At 41.4% G+C, this 19,292-nt stretch overlaps 1 protein-coding gene and 1 non-coding gene across 5 annotated transcripts in view; both read right to left on the bottom strand.

Annotated features, from left to right (window-relative positions):
* The window catches only part of STIM1 (stromal interaction molecule 1), a 223,257-nt gene that overhangs the window by 147,138 nt on the left and 56,827 nt on the right, over positions 1–19,292 (bottom strand). The gene's annotated exons all lie outside the window — the stretch shown is intronic.
* Positions 14,129–14,265, bottom strand: LOC115830548. Its single transcript, XR_004026098.1, has one exon. It is a non-coding gene; the product is annotated as a small nucleolar RNA SNORA7 (small nucleolar RNA).

Raw genomic sequence — 19,292 nt, 5'->3', positions numbered from 1 at the left:
TACTAAGATCACTCTCAGAACATATGAGACTATCATCCCTTCTCATTTTCTATATTTCTATTCCAGTTATGTGAGCCTAGGAGCCGTCCTTTTTTCAGATACTATATCATACTGGTAACCTTATTATAAGACTCCCTAGTCTACCCTATTCTTTGCAGGCCTGGAGAAGCAAAGGCTGGGCAAAAGGCACGTTGTTCTGCCTTCTTTGGGTCCTGGAACTGTAGGGGTACTGAGATAGTTATCTCATTCCTCCCCACTGCCTATCTCTGGGCCTCTTGCTCCCCAACACCCCTCTTTAGTGCTTAGATTGTAAGTCTATGTCATCTCAGTCCTTAATGCACTTGTCCACCAGGACAAGAGAGGCAATGGCTTGACCACAAATTGAGAGATGAAAGGTAGTACAGCACAGAAGAATATGGACTCTGGAGTCACACAGCATGGATTCAAATGCTGGTTCTATTACCATGGGGTCCTGCACAAGTCACTTAACTTCTCTGTCCTTCAGTTTTCCTCTTTGTAGAATGAGGACAACAAAAGTACCTACTGATGAAAATGTTCTATATAAAAAAAAAAGAAAATGTTCTATATCTTGATTGTAGGGGAGAGGTTACACAGGCATATACTACATTTGTCAGAATTCAAACTGAGCACTTAAAATTAGTATATTATATGTAAATTATATCTCAATAAAGTCCATTTGAAAAGTTAAAAGAATTATAGTAACTACTCATGGATGATTGTGACGATTAAAAGAATTGTAAATACCTTAAAAAGTTCCAGAAAATATAGTAAGCATTCAATAAATGTTACCTATGTATAATGTAGTTTTCAATGATGCACACAATCTCTGTCTTATGATTGCCGCTAGGGAATAAGGGAGGCATCTGAAGACTCAAAGACATCCTCAGTTAGCCCAGGTGTGGTATTTTCACAGACATTTAATTACAGACCTGGTTTTCACCAGGTAAAATACCATGGTTACAATCCATACTTCTTCCACGCTCCAGCCAAGGTTGCATTTAACACTGGGAAAATCGAACCACAGGAATCATCATCAAAACCAAAGATGTCCAGTGAAACTGGGAGGGATCTGCTTTCATTAGTCTTCTTCTGGCTTAGACCATGCAGTTTTCCTGGGCCAACTTTGTTTTTTATTTACGCCTTCACTAAGTCTTCCCAGAATGTCTCCTGTGCCCTGATGTCCAGAAACTAGGAAGGTAACAGAAGGAAAAGAAACCAGGTTTCCTGGTTACTTCAGCCTCACCAACTTCACAATCTACAGGCATTACAAACATAAAAAAGAAACTGGTATCAGAGACAGCAGGGTATAATGAAGAGAGCACCTTGCAGGGAGTTGGAAGACCAGTGTCTAGCCTCACCTGACACTAGTCACCCAACCTTGAACTAGTCCTATGCCCATGGTGGGCCTCAGTTTCCCCATGTATAAAATGAAGGGCTAAGGGTACACAATCTCACAGTCTTTGGCCTTACAATGGTAGAAAAACAAGGGTAAGATGACTTGTTTCAGGCTCTCAGCCCTATGAGAAATCTCAGGACAAGCCAAGAGAGCCAATTTAAAAGATGAATAGATTTTGTCTTAGATGCAGAATGCAATGAGGGGAGTGTCTCAATGCTGCAACTGCAGCTGCGAAAAGATGACAGTAATAATCTGTAGAGATCCCTTTCAGCTGCTGTTACAGGGAACAGGTTCTTTTCCATTTGCTCACCTTGCACTGCCCCACAGGGCCAAACCTGCAAACCAAGGAGTTAGGATGCCAAGGGTGGCTCATTTCTGGCATTTCCTCCCTACTCATTCCTTGGGTCAAGCCCAGGGACTTAGAAGAGCACTGTGAGGTGAAGGGCAAAGCAGGCAAAGATAACATCTGTGCTATGTTCTCTCTCAAAGTCAGCTACTGCAATGCATGTTTGAAGGGCTATGGGCCTGGGAGATACACAAAACAGTGAAGTATGGAAGAGAAACTTATTTAGTTTATGGAAGTACACAAGATAGTTGTACACAATCATTTACTTTTGATTTGGGCATCAGTGTCCCAAGGTACTGATGTGATGAACTGAATTGTTCAATTCTACAATTTTTGAGACTCTAGTCTCCCTCATACCCTGTGCTTGCTAAAGAGAGGTGAAACTAACTCAGCCTCTTGCTCTTAAGAGGTTCAAGATGTGGAGAGTGAAGCAGACAGCTAAGTGAATAAGACTATATAAAATCCCTGTACAAAGTGCTATGGAGGCACAAAGTGGGCATGACAACCTCCAGAGAGAAGAGATCAAACTGGGCCTTCAAGGATGAGTAGGTATACATGGGGTAAAGAAGATGGGAAGGATATTCCTGACAGAGGGAACAGAAGGTACAAAGACTCAAGATATGAAAAAGCCTGTCAGCCTTCAGGAAAAGGAAGCAGAGTTGGAACACAGGATGGGTGAGTGTACCAGCCTTATTTTATTTAGGACCCCACTTCTCAAATGAGACTGCAAAGTCTCCAGAAGAAAAGAGGAGGAAAAAAAAAGAGTGCTGAAAAGCTATTGAAGACACAAATACATATTACACTTCCTCTTCCACTATTCCCTGGATTCTGCCTTACACACAGACCCCTCTCCCACCCCGTACACAACCCTGACAACTCTGTGAAAGAAAAAAGTCTCTCCACTCTAATGTCAGTAGCTCTAGAATCTCCAGATGATGAGGCAGGGCTTCTATGGGAAAGAGAGAAAAGAGAATCTTAGGTCCCTGGAAAAGGGACATTAAGTACTAACTTACAAAGATCCAACCAACTTCAGTAGCCATGCAATTTAGAAAGGCTGAGGGAAGCTCTTTCCACCACTCAAGCCAAGCCCCAATGCCTTTTTCATTCAAACTCATTTCTAGTGAGCCATCCCCATCTTCCGTCTTCCTGAGAATGCTGTGGGAACTGGATTAAGAAAAGCAGCCCAACAAATTTAGAGCTAACTTACTCTTTAAAAATGACTCCAATTATAGTTATAATGTTGCCTCACATTAGACACAAAAATACATTGTAGACAGGGGAAAAAAAAAAAAAAAAAGAGAGAGACTCTAGGTTATCTACCAAACAGGATATATTCCTGAGCCTCAGCCATGTTGAGAATCCTTAGATTACTGACACAGGGAGGCAAGACAAATAAGTCAAGGTAGACAAGGCCAAAGAGGCCATGGAAACAAGATGACATGCAAGATCTGAAGTCTGTAACTACATTGGGAAACAGCTGGATGAGAGAGGGAAACATGGACTTTAGAGTTGGACCTAAATTCTAACCCCAAACCACTACTTACTAGTTTACTTAGTTCACTAAACTTTAGTCTCCTTATTTGTAAATTAGAATAAAAGTACTTACTTCAGAGCATTACAGGGAGTATTAAATGAAGTAAAGAATACAAATCACATAGCCTGAGGCACACAGTCCATGTTTCAATAACTTAACTTCCCTTCCCTTTAACCAGGGCCACAATGTTGCACTTTTGCACAATTGGGGAAACGTCCCATTCACAACACAGCCTATGTGAACAACACACCCAGGACTTAGGCAATTTACAGTCCAAGATAGCCAGCCACTAAGACTTTTGTCTATAAGCAGTATCAGAATCCAGAAAAACAGAGCTAAAATACCACCTTAGGTGTACTCAAGACAATGGATGGGTATGAGAACACACGATCAATTGTAATAAATATGAGACACCAAGGACACAAAGCTCTGAAAACAGAGGCAACTTCACCTCAGCCAAAAAGCTCCTTCTATGTTTTCTACTGGGGACAAAAGCCAATCTCTGGACCCCAATAACCTCAACTCTGTAGAGGAGCCTGTCTTAGTCCATTCAAGCTGCTATGATAAAAATACCATAGACAGGGCGGCTTAAACAACAAATTCATTTTTCACAATTCTAGAGGCTAAGAAGTCCAAGACCAAGGTGCCAGCAGATTCAGTGTCTGGCGAGGGCCCGCTTACTGGTTCATAGATGGCTGTCTCCTTTCTGTGTCCTCCCACTGCAGAAGGGGCAAGAGAGATCTCTGGGGTCTCTTGCACTCTTGCCCAGGCTGGAATGCAGTGGAGCGATCTCGGCTTACTGCAAGCTCCGCCTCCTGGATTCATGCCATTCTCCTGCCTCAGCATCCCGAGTAGCTGGGACTACAGGTGCCCGCCACCACACCCGGCTAATTTTTTGTAATTTTAATAGAGACGGGGTTTCACCGTGTTAACCCCAATGGTCTCGATCTCCTGACCTCGTGATCCGCCCGCCTCAGCCTCCCAAAGTGCTGGGATTACAGGCATGAGCCACCGCGCCCAGCCCTCTGGGGTCTCTTTTCTAAGGGCACTAATTCCATTCAAGAGGGCTCTGTCCTAATGACCTAATCACCCACCAAAGGCCCTATGTCTGTTGTACCAAATCCCTGTTAACTTCCATAGGGAAGGCAGCAGGTTTAAGAGGCCAAAGAAGAGACCTAGAGCCAGCAAACAAGACACAGGGTTTTATTAGGGAATTACATACAGGGGAGAGAGTCCAATGGTGGTGGGCTGGACAAGAGAACTGCCTTACATACAGATATGGTCCAGTAGTGGCGGGCTGAACAAGATATCTGCCTTACATACAGTCCAGTCGCAGCAGGCTGGACAGGAAAACCACACAGCCCAGGAGCAACAGGCTGGGCAGGAAAATCGCAACCGCTTGCAAACAGCATGCAATTTACATAGCATTTTCACTTAACACCCTCCTCTTAATGGCCTCACCTGGCAGCCTTCCTTCAACTCAAACCCAGGGCCTCAATCCCCTGTATGGCCCGTGCTCCACAGGATAGGCTAGGGCTCAGATATTACTTACAGTCAAGGAACGAAATCTCTGGATTGGCCACTCCCAGATTCCCTAGCTTGGAACACACATTCAGGGGTGTCTGCCATACAGGGTCATTCTAAGGGAATGCTTGTTATTGCTCTCAGATCCATTTACCCTACAACCTCCTAATACCATCACATTAGGGGTTAGGATTTTAATGTATGAAATTTAGAGGGATACAAACATTCAGTCTATACCAGATCCCCATTTATCATGGATCTGCTAAGTGTGAAGCCAGGGATAAGAACAAACACTGCAAGTTTTCATCTGAGGTCCATGTCCTCTCGGCTTGACAGATGGACCAAACACTCAAGGGCAGGCAGTTTTTCTAAAGGTGTTAAGTCCTATCACATGGGACCCAAAAAACTGAGTCCAAGATCTAGGGTGAACTTAGCACCCTGGTTACCAAGGAATGACATCACTACTCCTTACTGAGTTTATCCAGGGCAGGTAGGGACCATGTCTTATTGTTTTTTATGTTCCCAGAACCTAGCACACTGCATGATATAACCCAGCAGTTGTAAATGATTGCTGAATAAATGAAGTGACATGGACATGGCTTTATCCTTATTGCCTGGCCTATAAGCCTTTACATACTCTTCCAGCTGCCTAGCATTACCTTTCTTAACCCTTACTTATTTTCTCTCAATTTTCAGATCCAACTTAAATGTCACCTCCTCAGGTAATGTCAGGTCTTTCCTAACACCCTAAACCATATTAAGTTCCTCTGATATATGCACCCTCTCATCACATCCCTTATTTGCACTTCATGACATTCATCAGACTTCATTATGATTATTTTGTTCATTTTTGCCTTCCCTACTACACTGCAAGCTCTAGGAGAGCAGGAACCACATCTATCTTGTTCATTATTCTGATTACCAGGGCCTAGTACAGTACCTGGCAGAGAGGCAGTGTCCTATATGTTAAAAGAATGATTGAATACATGAATGAATGACAGAGCTCCAGCCTAAAATGATTCTGGAGTAAATGGAGATTCAAAACTGTCTGCTCGGCCCTAAGGTAGCAACAGTTACTTTTTTACTAGAACCTTAATAGAGCCTACAAATGCCCATGCATGGAAGATGACAGCAGATCTGGCAAACAATAGAATGAAAAACAGTTTGTATGATAGGAAGTAAGAAGAGATAAAATGGGATGAAGCAGGAACCCTAATTCGGAATGCCTTATATTCCAAGCTAAGAAATATGGTTTATTAACCTGCAGGACAGCCACTATCTGACTTGGGTTCACTAAGGTCACATGGACCTATATAGTAGGTACTATCCTGCTACATGACCCACTGAGCTCCCTTTGTTGCCCACAGCCTGATAGGCCTTATTCCCCTCCCTTCATGTTTGCCCCCATTTTCCTGAGCTATATGAGATAATTCAATAATACAAGTGTCCCCAAAGATAGCATGGTTAAATTATCCTAGCCCAATTTTACTATAGAAAGTTATAAACAGGGAAGCTGTCATTTTTGAAGGACAAAGTCAGAAGGCCTGGATTTTAGTCTTGCCAGCTGTGTAATGTTAGGTTACTAAGTCAATCTTCCTGAGTTTTAGTCATCTCCTCCGTAAAATGAGAATATCTATCTCACAAGGTTGAGGGAAGATTGTGGTAAACACATGCAAAGTGCCTAGTACAGTGCCTTACATATAGTGAAGGTCAAATACATGTTTGGGTTTTTTTCAATCCCATCCAGGGCAAAACGGAATTATTTCCTCCTAAATGCTAAGCATTTCCACTTGACCTGATGCAGCACAGACACCCATGAGGCGAGAGGCTACTCATATATACCTGGGCCTGCATTACCTCCTAAAAGGGGATGGGCAGATTGCCCTGTTTCCATTCTCTGTCCAGTTGTCTGGGCACTGAAGAAATTACCGGCAAGCAGGCTGCTGGAAGTAGAAAGGTGGGGGAAGAGCTGAGGCTCTCCCAGAACTTCAGATCTATTAATAGACCAGTCACATGTCCAGAGAGGCACAAGATTGTTGTCTGTAAACTTGGTAACCTGTGGCCCGAGACATGCAATTTGGGACCGGGGTTGAATTTCAGACCAACGATTGCAGAACGGGGTCCACTCTGAACGAAAAATGCAGGAGTAAAGCAAAGCGATCAGAGGTAAGGTGTTGACCCTTCCCTCGCCCTCCTCAACCCTTCTAGCTTTGTGTTACAGTAAGCCTCTGATAGGGCTTAGCCTTTTTAGGGACTTCAATTTGGCTTGGGAAGTATCTTCAGAGACCCACACTACTCATGACTGTGCCACCTTGAACAAGTTACTGTTCTCTAGGCTTGTTTCTACATGTGAAACTCAAGAAGACTAGGCCAGATGACCCCAATATCTTGATGAACTTGCTCACAAATCTTCTCAAAGTCCCAGCTCTGATTTATAAGCCCAAGTCTAAAGCACTGTGTTCTAGAGACAAAAAGACAGGGATTCCAGGTGTACTACCCTTGGCACCAGCTTCAGCCACTCCACCAGGAGAGAGGCAATAATAAACTGGGCAACAAGCCATTCCAATCTCTCAAAATCCTGGCACCTCCAGCCTCAGAATGCCATTATCTCATAGCATACAGCAAGGGGCTCAGTAAATGCAAGCAAATGACTTCATGGAATCAGAATGTGGGGTGCTAACTGCCAGTTCCCACAGTTCCTTAACACACAAATCTGGAGCAGAAGTTCACCTGCTTTAACATAAAAAAGAAAGAAGTAAAAAAAGGACCTGTATTTCCTGCCTTTCCCAATCTTAGCATATCATCATAGGAAAAACAAAGCAGGACATCTGTAGAAAATTTAACAAGAATCATCAGCCGGATGCATGCCTGTAATCCCAGCACTTTGGGAGGCTGAGGCAAGCAGATCACTTGAGATCAGGAGTTCAAGACCAACCTGGCCAACAGGGTGAAACCCCATCCTGGGTGTTGTGGCACGCAACTGTAATCCCAGCTACTTGGGAGGCTGAGGCAGGAGAATTGCTTGAACCTGGTAGGCGGAAGCTGCAGTGAGCCGAGATTGCTCCAATGCGCTCCAGCCTGGGCTACAGAGTGAGTGAGAGTCTGTCTCGAGGAAAAAGAAAAAAAAAAAAAAAAAGAAAAGAAAATGTAACAAGAATCATAAAGTTGTTAGGTGGCAGATAGAAGATTTAAATACAGTTCTATATTTGTGTATGAATGTATGAAATTTTCTGTGGGTGTATGGTCTTTTCTTTACTCCATCAACAAGCCCCTTGAGGAAGACTCAAGAGATGCCTTCCAGAATCCCAGGAAAGATGTTAGACTGCCTTGTGACACCAGGAAGGGATTCTTGTCAGCATTCTGGGGCTCTATAGATGCACACGCATGCACACACGCACACACACACACATCCCCAGGCTAAACTACAAAATCCACAGAATAAAGATACGCCAAGTGAGTTTAAAAAAACAGAATAGCAGCCGAGCGTTGTGGCTCACATCTGTAATCCCAGCACTTTGGGAGGCCGAGGTGGGTCATCATCTGAGGTCAGGAGTTCGAGACCAGCCTGGCCAACACGGTGAAAACTTCGTCTCCACTAAAAATACAAAAAATTAACTGGGTGTGGTGGTGCACACCTGTAGTCCCAGCTACTCAGGAGGCTGAAGCAGGAGAATCACATGAACCTGAGTGGCAGAGGTTGCACTGAGCCAAGATTGCACCACTGCACTCCAGCCTAGGCAACAAAGTGAGACTGTCTCAAAAAAAAAAAAAAAAAAAAAAAAAGGACTGTTACGCAGGATAACATATCTAAAGAAAAAATATGTCCTTCCTTAGGGAGATCAGTCAACCATGAAAGCCGAGAAAAAGCAGAGTAACAGATACATATTGGCAGTACCCATCATTCTTTCATTCCACAAAAGGTTTACTAAGCACTTACTTTATTTCAGACACAAATCTAGGCCCTGGGAATAGGGTGATCTTAACACGCTCAAGGGGAGAAGAAGCCAAGAAAGTTTAAATACTTCATTTGCTTTCCCATGACCTTTCTATCTGTATTGCAAGACAAATGCGTCAGGCTATTGTAGCTGCTATATCCACAGGGTTCGTAGTTGCAAAAACAACTTAGATTGCAAATTTAGCAACCCAACTGATTTTGGCTAGTTTGAGGAGAAAAAGAACTTATCAAAAGAGTAACTCAGACTTACAAGGAGAAGTGAAAAACCAGGGATTGATGCCAAGAACAATGCCTAAAACTAGGTAGCAGAACTAATCTGATCAGGATGCCTCTGCTTCCACTGCCGACCTCCACTATCTCTAGCCACTGTAATATAACTGGCACTGCTGCCCCAGGAACTCAATTTGCTACCTGTACCACCATCACTGCACCCTGCTTCTTTGCATCACAGCTCTTCAGAGTCAAAGTCCATGGTGAATGGCTAAGACCAAAAGAGCCTAGGGCAAACTGCGAAAAAGGTTACAAGTAAATAGCTGGCATTTTAGGTAAAGAAATTCCTTAAACACAGGAAAGGGTAATAAATATTCACTTTAGCCACTTTGGCATTATACACAAAATACTGGATTCACCTAATGAATGTCCCTAATTCAGACCCTATGTTCAATATAACCTTCATGATTAGGATGTTTGTGTTCCATGGTGCCATCCAGAGGTAGAAAATGTACAGGTCATTAACAACACAGGGAGTCCAGTATACGTGACAGTTCTACTTCCTGAGGTAGACTTAAAAATTGGCATTGTAGTTTTACAAGAACTTAATATGAGTCTGCTCAAAGATAAATAAAGGTTAATATGAGTCTGTTCAAAAATAAATGTTCTCAGTGAACTGTGAACTGACCAAATCTGAACCACCAGAAAGTTAACTAAAAATTAACATTCATTGAGCTCTTCATATGTGCTAGATAGTATGCCAAACACTTAATATGGATTAACTAATTTTTCATAGCAACCATAAAAGTTAGATGCCATTTTCCCTATTTAACATAAGAGGAAACTGAGACACAAAGTGGTTAAATGAACTTGCCTAGGAATACACAGCTTATAATAAGAGAAGCCCAGAATTTGAGCCCAGACTGTATGACTCCATACTTAAGCATCTGTCAACTCCCTAAAGTAAATCCCTACCTATTGAGGCCTCTAAGGTGGTAGCCCTCCTCACTGGAGTGGTTCTGGTGGGTTACATATTGGCAGGAAGACATAGTCCTCTATCCTAATCCTAAGGTTAAATTCTTGATTTAATTAGCTGCAGATACAAAATTTTATTGGAAGAGAGATGACTGTCCACACAGGATAAAAACAGATAAAGCATCTGAGTAAGGCTTTGCTTAGCCCACAGATTCTCTAATTGCACCTGCTGGCAGTACTATCCACACAAAGTATTTGCTGGACTTAAAGCTCAATTATTATGATACTACAACCTTTTATTTATATTCAGGGATTATGCCTACATTCAGAATTTGGAAAGAATTTACACAAACAGTATGTATTAAGACAGTGGTCTCCAAAGTGGAATGCATAAGACTTTCCAGTGAAGTACAAAAAGAAAAATTAAAACTCTTACTTTATAATTGTTTTTAATCTTAAAATGTAAGAATTATGCTTTACCAATGTTAATTGTACAGACTAACAATGGTGCCCTCTCTGGGTCTGTATGTCATGTATTTCGGTATCGCTTACCACATATGACTTATCCTGAGAATAGAAATGGGAGCTCCACAGTGTGCAAGGAAGAACATCAGTATCTGCAGTCACTCATTTGCTTTCAGGGTACTTATAAATTATGGTTTATATTTTTTTCTCAACTAAATCAAACTTTACCACATAAATGATCTTAAGGGATGTTTGCAAATAAATAAATGAATATGAAAAACAACCCCCATAGGTTAAAGATAATATGAAAATTACAAACAAAAATAAATACCAAGTAACAAAGCTGACTCTTCTATACCTAATATGAGCTCTCTGTGAGCTATATTACAGGATGAAAACAATCTAATTGGTTCAAACAATAAGTTGGCAAAAAAATTCAAAATTATCAAAAGATACTTAGAATACTGTATGGATTTAAATTTATTATTAACAATAAACTAAATCCTTACCGGGCCTGATATATTAAATCAGATGTCAGCAAAACATTTTCTGTAAAGGGCCAGATAGTTAATATTTTACAGCCTGTATTATAACTAAGTAACTCTACCACTGTAGTATAAAAGTAGCCACAGACAATTACATTACGTTGTTATTGATTACATTAATCAAATGAATGTGGCTGTGTTCCAATAAAACTTTATTTATACAAGCAGGCATAATTTGTTGACCATTACATTAAATAATGATAAAATAAAGCTATCATGATTAAAAACCATCTAAAAATTATATCTGAAGATAAACTTATTATTAATTTTTCTGTAGTGTTTAAAGTCCAAAGATACTCAATCCAGTGCTAAGAAGTCTCTTTCTACATGTCCTGCTTAATAATGAAAAACAAAAGGAACATATTATTGGTAAAACATTTATTCTTTCTTATTGTAGTAATAAAGTGGATTAAATAGTACAAAGAAAGCAATATTTTGTTTGTTTTGTTTGTTTGTTTGTTTTGAGATGGAGTCTCACTCTGTCGCCAGGCTGGAATGCAGTGGCGCAATCTTGGCTCACTGCAACCTCCGCCTCCCAGGTTTAAGCGATTCTCCTGCATCAGCCTCCTGAGTAGCTGGGACTACAGGCGTGTGCCACCATGCCCAGCTAATTTTTATAGTTTTCATAGAGATGGGGTGTCACCATGTTGGCCAGGATTGTTTTGATCTATTGACCTTGTGATCCACCTGCATCGGCCTCCCAAAGTGCTGGGATTACAGGCGTGAGCCACCGCGGCCAGCTGGAAAGCAATATTTTTAAAACTACATTCCTTTGTCAGCAAATACTGTTAGAAAATATATATTAAATATTGTTTAAGATTTGAAAAACAAATATAAATTATGGAGCATGAGGTATTTTCTAGAAAGTAAGATACAAGTTTTCTTTCATGTGCCAGTTAAGGGTATTTGCTACGTTCAGTTAAATTCTGAAATAAAAAAGGAACTGTCTTTCAAGGGACGCTAAAGGAAAAATGTACAAGAGAAGAAATATCCTCTATAGCATAAGACTTCCTTAGTTGAAATAAGATTTATTTTTTAAATGATAGAAAATAAAGTTTTATTTTAAAAATACTTAAGTGTAACCACGATAAAGTAGCTGCTTCAACTGGAATTTTAAAAGGATTATGGGTAAGATTAAAGAAATAGCACTACACATGAAATTCTTTCCTGAATTATTCATAAGCAAGCTATTACAGCAAAGAAATTAAAGCTGGAAGTGTTGAGTACTACAAGGCTTCATTGAAATTGTTTATTTTATAAAAATAAGACCTTTAAAATACAGTAATACTATTGACTATTGCATCAAAAATACACCAAATACTTGGGGGAAAAAACCTAATAAAAGACATATAAAGCCAGGCACGGTGGCTCACACCTGTAATCTCTCAGCACTTTGGGAGGCCAAGGTGGGTGGATCACGAGGTCAGGAGATCGAGACCATCCTAGCTAACATGGTGAAACCCCGCCTCTGCTAAAAATACAAAAAATTAGCCGGGCGTGGTGGCGGGCGCCTGTAGTCTCAGATACTTGGGAGGCTGAGGCAGGAGAATGGCATGAGCCCAGGAGGCAGAGCTTGTAGTGAGCCGAGACTGCGCCACTGCACTCCAGACTGGGTGACAGAGGGAGACTCCAACTCAAAAAAAAAAAAAAAGAAAGAAAAGAAAAAAAAAGATATATAAGACCACTACAAAACAACCTACAGGCTTACAGAAAAAAAATAATTTTAAAGATCTAAATAGGCCAGGCATGGTGGCTCAAGCCTGTAATCCTAGCACTTTGGGAGAATGTGGCGGGAAAATCACTTGAGGCCAGAAGTTCAAGACCAGCCTGGGCAACATAGTGAGACCCTGACTCTAATTTAATAAATAAATAAACTGAATAAATGGAAGAACATATCATGTTCATGAGTTGAAAGACTACATATAGTTTGTCAGTTCTCTCAATCTATAGATTTAATGCAAAGCCAATCAAAATCCCAACAGGGGTTTTTCTTAGCAGAATTTGACAAACCGATTCTAAGATTCACATAGAAATACCAAGGACAGCCAAGCAGTGCTGAAGAACAAGCTGATAAACTTAAACTTCCAAATATCAAGAATAATTACAATAAAAATTAGCACAGTGTGGTACTAGTGCAGGATACAAAAATGACAAATAGAATAGAGAGTGTGGAAACAGATCCACAAATATCTGCCTTATGAGAAAGGTAACACTTATGGTACAGTAGGAAAGAATGACCTTTTTTTTTTTTTTTTGAGATAGGGTCTCACTTCTGTCGCCTGGGCTGGAGTACAGTGGCACGATCTCAGCCCACTGCAACCTCCGCCTCCCAGCTTCAAGCAATTCTCATGCCTCAGCCTCCCAAGTAGCTGGGATTACAGGCGTACACTACCATGCACAGCTGATTTTTGTATTTTTAGTAGAGACAGAGTTTCATCATGTTGCCCAGACTGGTCTCAAACTCCTGGCCTCAAGTGATCCACCTGCTTCAACCTCCCATAGTGCTGGGATTACAGGCATGAGCCACTGCGCCCGGCCCAGGAATGATCTTTTCAATAAATGGTGTTGGATCAATTGGTTATACACAGAAGGAAAAAAACGTACCTAGAATCATTACTTCACACCATACACAAAAATATCGATTTCAGATGGATTGCAGATCTAATGGGAAAGGTGAAACAATAAAGCTTTTAGATAAAAAAAAAAATTATGGGGAAATCGTTATGAACTTGGAATAGGCAAAGAGTTTTTTTTTTTTTTTTTTTTTGAGATGGAGTCTCGCTCTGTCTCCCAGGCTGGAGTGCAGTGGCGCGAATCTCTGCTCACTGCAAGCTCCGCCTCCTGGGTTCACACCATTCTTCTGCTTCAGCCTCCCAAGTAGCTGGGACCATAGGCGCCCGCCACCATGCCTGGCTAATTTTTTGTATTTTTAGTAGAGACGGGGTTTCACCATGTTAGCCAGGATGGTCTCGATCTCCTAACCTCGTGATCTGCCCGCCTCAGCCCCCCGAAGTGCTGGGAATACAGGCGTGAGCCACCGCACCTGGCCTGCAAAGAGTTATTTTTTTTATTACTCATTTTTTTTTCTTTAGGAAAAAAGCAGACCCAGTTAAAGAAGAAGAATCCTTAAAGGAAGTTTTCCTGCCCAGGGACTGAACGCTGTCACAGAGCGTCTTCCAATCACCAGCTACTGAGCAAGCTGGAATGGAAAGGGTGCCTTGCCAGGTTTGCTTTCCCTCCCTTTGTGAAGCTGGCAGAATACTAAGCACTTTCCAGATGGGATCCCAGGAGGCCAGATTTCTTACAGGGCACAAAAAGGGCTAAGGACACATGGAGGAAAAGGTTGATAAACCGAGAAAAGATATTCATAATACACATGTAAGACAAAGGACTTATATCCAGCATACATAAAGAACTCCTACAAATCAATAAGAAAAAGATAGCCCAATGGAAAACTGGGCAAAAAAGCTTGAATAAATACTTCACAAAATAATAAATCCAGATATTAAATACACATATACATCTCTATATGTCCATATAGATATTCATATGTATATCAAAAGATGCTCTATACATTAGTCACTGGGGAAAAACAAATTAAACCACAATGTGATAACAGTGGTGTTAGCACTCACCAGAATGGCTAAAATAAAAAAGATAGGGAAATACTAGATGTTGAAAAGAAGGTCAGGCAACTAGAATTCTCATATTCTGCTTGTAGGAATGTATATTGATATCTATCATTGCATAACAAATTACCCCCAAAATTTAGTTGCTTAAAACAATAAACATTATTTCATACAGTTTCTGAGAGTTAGGAATCAAGGAAGTGGCTTAACTGAGTGGCTATGGCTCTGGTCTCTTAGGTTTTAAAAGGGCAATAGCCATCTGATGGTTTGACTGGGGCTGGAGGATTTGCTTTCATGGTGGCTCACTCACATTCCCAGCAAGTCCATGCTCTTGTTGTCAGGAAACACTAGTTCTCCACATGGCCTTTTCCATACGCTTCTTGAGTGTCCTCACAATATATTGATGGATTTCCGCAGAGTGAATAATTCAAGAGACAGAGAGAAAGCAAAAAGGAAACTGTAGTGCCTTTTATGACCTGATTTCTGAAGTTGTACCCTATCATGTTCACTTTATTCTATTTGTTACAATAGAAAGTGAGGTCTAGCTCAAGGGGAGGGGAATTAGACTCCATCCCTTGATGGAAAGAGTATCAAAGAATTTGTGGACCTATTTTAAAACCAAGTATATCCAGTTTGGCAAAGAATGTAACAGTACCCACTGTGGAGCACACACATCTTACCAAGGCCTCCAGTGTGCTAATACTGTCTGGTTAGCATGATATTGTCAACGTAATATATCATGGTGATGTTCTATGGCCAGATGGTCCAGGTATCTTCTGACTATATTATGACAAACAGTATAAGAGTAGAAGTGTTTACATATCCCTAGGCAAAACTATAAAGGAATACTGATATGTTCCCCATGAATACAAATAGTTTTTAATCCTTTTTTCTGACTGAAACAGAAAATAATGCATTTGCCAAATCAATGGCCAAATATCAAAGTATAACCTGTTCTAGCAAAGATATCAAACCCATCATGGCGGCCACATTTGGGGATGCTAAATTAAAATTACTGAAGTCCAGTCATTCTCTGATCAAGCCAGTTTTACAGGGGCAGACTAATGAATTAAATATAGATAGGATAGAGACCACCACCCTGCATCTTAAGATACTTAAGGGTAGGTCAGGTGCAGTGGCTCACGTCTGTAATCCCAGCACTTTGGGAAGCCGAGGCAGGCAGATTACCTGAGGTCAGGAGTTCAAAACCAGCCTGGTCAACATGGTGAAACCCCATCTCTACTAAACATATAAAAATTAACCAGGCGTGGTGGCGGGCGCCTATAATGCCAGCTACTTGGGAGGCTGAGGCAGGAGAATCACTTGAACCCAGAAGGCGGAGGCTGCAGTGAGCCAAGACTGCACCATTTCACCCCAGCCTGGGAAACAGAACAAGGCTCCATCTCAGAAAAAAAAAAAAAAAGATACTTAAGGGTAGCACTACTCTCCATCATCTGTCCCAGAAGGTGTTATTGGGTTTGGTTCACTATCTTGGCCAGGAGAGCAGGAGGTAGTTTCCAAGGCTTCCACTTGGCCTTCCCACTATGACACCTCTTATTTAACAGGTCAAGTATCCAGTATGGGCGCTATCTTTTAAATGCTGAGTTTGTCAATCCCAATTATACACTTGGGGACAGAGAAAATGACCAGTTGGTAGGTCTGTGGGATAATTCTACTTCAAAAAAAGTATCATAGAAAAGTAACAAGATAAATATATATCAAAATCATACTAAGTGAAAGAAACCAGACATGATTCCATTTATATGAAATGTCCAGGATAGGCAAATTCATAGAGACAGAAAGTAGACTAATGATTGCCAGAGGATAGAGAATAGGGAGTGTGACCACTTAATGGGTGCAGTGATTCTTTTTAGGGTGATGAAAATGTTCTGAAATTAGATAGTGGTAACGGTTACACAAAATTGTTGAAAACCACCAAATTGGGCGGGGCACAATGACTCATGCCTGTAATCACAGCACTTTGGGAGGCCGAGGCAGAAAGATTGCTTGAAGGCAGGACTTTGAGACCAGCCTGGGTAATATGGCAAGACCCCATCTCTACCAAAAAAAAAAATTGTACACTTCAAAATAATAAGTTTTATGCAATGTGAATTTTTTTTTTAAGAAACAGGGGTCTTGCTCTGCTACTCAGGCTAGAGTACACTGGCACAATCATGGCTTACTGCAGCCTCAAACTCCTGGGTTCAAGCAATCCTCTCACCTTAGCCTCCTGAGTAGAAAGGGCTAAAGGGGCAGGCCACCATGCTAGACTAATTTCTTAATTTTTTGTGCAGACTGATTCTTGCTATGTTGTCCAGGCTGGTCTTGAACCCTTGGACTCAAGGTATCCTCCCACTTCAGCCTCCCAAGTAGCAGGATTACAGGCCTGTACCACCACCAAACTGTTATGTGATTTTTACTTCAATTTTTTAAAAAATCGAACGGTTGTTGGCTGCCTGGTAAACTGGATAGTATGTGAGGGCAGCTTTCATCCTCATTCAGTTTATAATACAGAATCCATCCAGCTCACAGCTTTATACACCATACCATATAGAGCCCTTGCCAAATGCTTAGGATACGAATATATTTCATCACTTACATTAACCAACACATTATAAAGCGACTTCCTCCTGTTCTCTATGAGTCACTATTTAAATTTGAAAGACTCATGGCTTCTTAAAAAAAAAACTCACGGTTTCAGGCTGGGCACGGTGGCTGACACCTGTAATCCCAGCACTTTGGGAGGCAGAGGCAGGCGGATCACCTGAGGTCGGGAGTTCAAGACCAGCCTGACCAACAAGGAGAAAGTCCATCTCTACTAAAAATACAAAATTAGCTGGACATGGTGGCGCATGCCTGTAATCCCAGCTACTCAGGAGGCTGAGGCAGGAGAATCACTTGAACCCGGGAGGCAGAGGTTGCGGTAAGCCGAGATTGCACCATTGCACTCCAGCCTGGGCAGTAAGAGCGAAACTCCATCTCAAAAAAACACAGTTTGGTGTTGGGGCTAAGAAAAGTCCTTGGCATCTTCAACCCCAGACAATGACTGGCTCCGCTACTTACCTCCCTCTCCCTGATTTGAAGGAAAATACAATCTCTATTATAAAATGTCAGACAGATGCAAAGAAAGGATTCAAGCACTATTCCACCTCAAGCAAATATTTAATGGATAAACTGTCTAACAGTTTTCAAATTATGCTCTGTAGACTCCTCCTCCCCTTCCATCCCCTGTCCAAGTCTCCTGGCAATATCTACTTAAAGCAGAATTCTACTTTTGTTGAGTTTTAAATATTGGAAACACATTTTTTTTTAACAAAAATGACTTAATTATGTAGTAAACATCTACGAATTTTGTTGACTTAAAACTATTTCCCTACCTCCCAAACCTACCTTTCTGTAAATGTACCTTGATCTTCTTCCCTTAAGGAACCACCTCTTTCCTGCTCTCTATCCACATGGTTCCAGGGAAGCTGACCCTGACCCCTGGGTTCCATGAGTAGAATGAATCTCTGTTGGCCAATTAAAGGCCAGTATTCTCCTGGCCACAGTGATTACTTTAGGATGGGCATAGGACCCAAGCCAAAATCATACCTAGGACCACCAGCACCATCAGGAAAGAGGTATTATGTTGTATCTTTCTTTCTTTCTTTCTTTTTTTTTTTTTTTTTTTGAGACAGTGTCTGACTGTCTCCCAGGCTGGAGTGCAGTGGTCTGATCTTGGCTCACTGCAGCCTTGACCTCCCAGGCTCAAGCAATCCTCCCACCTCAGTCTCCTGAGTAGCTAGGACTACAGGTACAAGCCACCACGCCCAGCTAATTTTTGTATTTTTTGTAGAGATGCGATTTCCTCATGTTGCCCAGGCTAGTCTCAAACTCCTGGGCTCAAATGATCCACCTGCCTTGGCCTCCCAAAATGCTAGGATTATAGGCTTGAACCAACATGCCAGGCCTGTTGTATCTTTCAATAAGCTGGTAGGATGCATACCCAAATCTCATATCTTTCTTTGCCACTACATGGGAGAAAACCTGCCTAAGAATGACACCAGTACAAAGAAAAGCAGAGCCAAAGGGGGAGAGAGTGAGTCCTAATGACATAATTTAACTCCCTGTATCTAGCTGTGTCTAAAAGTAGAACTACTTCTAGGCTTTTTAGTTACTCAGTCAATAAAGTCCCTCTCTTGGTTAAGTCAGTCTGAATTGTATTTCCGTCACCTGCAAAAGAGAGAGTCACAACAAATGCAAAATTATTTGAATAAAAAATTGAAAATCAACCATCTAGTCAGTAAGCCTCAAACTTTTCTGAGAATCACAGTCATGAGAAGAATCTTTTTAAAAACTCCCAGAAAACTTAGTCTTCTCCCTTGATTCTCCATTACATTCCCAAATCTCATTTTATGGTTTCCAAATCACTTTTCTACTGATAACCTCAGCTCATCTTCAAAAACAAAACAAGGCTGGGTACGGTGGCTCACACCTGCAGTCCCAACACTTTGAGAGGCCAAGGCAGGTGATCGTTTGAGTCCAGGAGTTCAACACCAGCCTGGGCAACATGGCAAAATCCTGTGTCTACAAAAAATGCAAAAATTATCCAGACATGGTGGCATGAGCCTGTAGTCCCAGCTACTTGAGAGGCTGAGGTGGGAGGATCGTTTGAGCCCAGGAGGTAAAGGTTGCAGTGAACCAAGATCATGT

This window comes from Nomascus leucogenys, chromosome 15 (assembly GCF_006542625.1).
Source record: "Nomascus leucogenys isolate Asia chromosome 15, Asia_NLE_v1, whole genome shotgun sequence".
Classification (NCBI taxonomy): Eukaryota; Metazoa; Chordata; class Mammalia; order Primates; family Hylobatidae; genus Nomascus; species Nomascus leucogenys.
This window is presented reverse-complemented; position numbering and strand designations above follow the sequence as displayed.